The 2,039-nt window shown below is 38.8% G+C and overlaps 1 protein-coding gene across 1 annotated transcript in view; it reads left to right on the top strand.

Annotated features, from left to right (window-relative positions):
- KIDINS220 (kinase D-interacting substrate, 220kDa) overlaps positions 1-2,039 on the top strand; it is a 129,154-nt gene that overhangs the window by 14,369 nt on the left and 112,746 nt on the right. The window lies entirely within an intron of this gene.

Genomic DNA, 2,039 nt, shown 5'->3' on the forward strand with positions numbered 1-2,039 from the left:
CCAAAGATAGGCTTTGTTTTAAGGCCCAACTTATCAGGTAACTATCTTTCTATCTTCGGGGATCTAATAAAACTTTATGGCAGCCTTTACTGAAAACCATTATCTTTTTAGATAGTGTAGCTATAAAATGTATCAGTTAGGAGTTGCTTTGAACTGCATGTGATAGCACTCAAAACAGTGGTTTAGACAAATTAAGGTTTTATTTTTCTCACATAATAACAAGCTGGAGGAGCCATTCTTAGGCTGAAGTGGTGGCTTCAGGATGCCCTCAAGACTCAGGCTGCTTCTGCCTTTCTGGCCACCCCTCCCTGTGAGCTGATGACCTCCCATCACCCATGCTGGCTCAGCTCCCTCATTGTGTCTGCATATTGGCAAGAAGAGGGAAAAAGGGTGCAGAGCAGCCCAGCTAGTCCCCTCACGGAGCTTTCCCAGGAGGCCTAGCCAGAACAGGCCACAGGGTTATTTCCAGCTGCAAGTGTGTCTGAACAGTGTGGGATTTTGACCTGAGCTCATTGCCACCCCCAGCAAAATCCTGTCCTAGATACTGGGTAGACAACTAACAGTTTCTGCAAGAAAAATTATGACTATTCAAGTCTTTTATTTGACATATTCCTAGGTAATCCACATTTAAATCATCTTTCTTATTTGTGTTATGGGTATTTATACATATTTACATTATTTTTTCTCTCATTCTCTAGAAACACTTATCTGTGTGAACTATATGAAATGTAACTGTGACCCCAGAAAGTAAACAGAAAACTCCTCTGAGTTTTTGGAATTACAACTTTGAAAACTATGATGTAAAATTCATGTATTGTCAGGGCCAAGGATTCAGAGTTTGTTGGCTTTAATTTATATATTATACTAGTGACTTTTTATCACTTTTTATCCCAGTAGATTAGAAGGGAGGAGGATGCCGTAGAAAGTATGCCAAAGAACTGAGAGCTGACGGAGGCAAGCATGGTGTAATAATTGATGTGTGTAGTCATGACTCAGAATCTTAAACACAATGTTTAAGGTAATCTGTTTAACAAGTAGCAATGTGTGCACATTGCTTTTTAGAATGATGATTATCATAAAAGTTATAATCAACTTTAATGCTTTTAATGGATAAACGTTTTGACCTGGAAAATCTGTTTCTGTGTAATACCTCATTCCCTAATGACCCTCGTTAAATGGCGTGTGGCTGCCACATATAATTTAGTAGCCATAATTACGTAAGAACGTCTGTATTTAACGTGATCTACTTTTGTACTTTATTTAAACCAGCATTTGTGTTTAACTCTTTACTTGTGTTATTCTTATAATAGCATCTGTTGTATTTTGCCCGTTATTAGAATTATTTGTTTGTATGTTGTTCCTAATAGATTTTTAAATTCTTTGAATCTTTGCTCACTCATTTACTCAGTTACTGTCCCTCACACTGGGTGTATACGGCATCAAACCCATAAGCAAAACAGGCATGTTTCCCACCCTCATGGAGTTGAGAGCTTTAGGAGAGAGAGACAATAATCAGTTGTTAATTACACAAAAATGTGATTACGAACAAGGATTAGTACAGAAAGGGAAATTATAGGGGATCAGTAAGGAGGTGGGAAAGAGCACGAGGGCATATGGGGGGTGGCAGTGGTGCAGACTGGGTTGAGAGGAAGGCCTGCTCTGCCCTTGCCGTCACTCAGGGCTGCTGGTGACCTTGGTGAAGACTTTGGTTCTTATCCAAAAGAGCTGTGGGAAAACATTGCAGGTTTTAAGCAGAGGAATGATGTCATATTGGCGTTTTAAAAAATCTCGGGTATTTTCCTCCACACTGGTATACACATAGTAAGTAGGTGCTTAAATTTGAATATTTGTGTAATTGAACTTAAATTTTGGTGTAAATTTTTCTCATTTACCTTGATATGTTTTAGGACCTTTAGTATTATCATTCTTTAACGTGGTGCTTCTGCATATGTTTTTTTGCCATGGCACTTACAGAAATTGATAATGTTGATACTGTACTTGCAGTAGGTGAGGCTTGCTGCCAGAGGTGACTTGTCCTG

This window comes from Propithecus coquereli, unplaced genomic scaffold (assembly GCF_000956105.1).
Source record: "Propithecus coquereli isolate 6110/MARCELLA unplaced genomic scaffold, Pcoq_1.0 Scaffold145, whole genome shotgun sequence".
Lineage (NCBI taxonomy): Eukaryota > Metazoa > Chordata > Mammalia > Primates > Indriidae > Propithecus > Propithecus coquereli.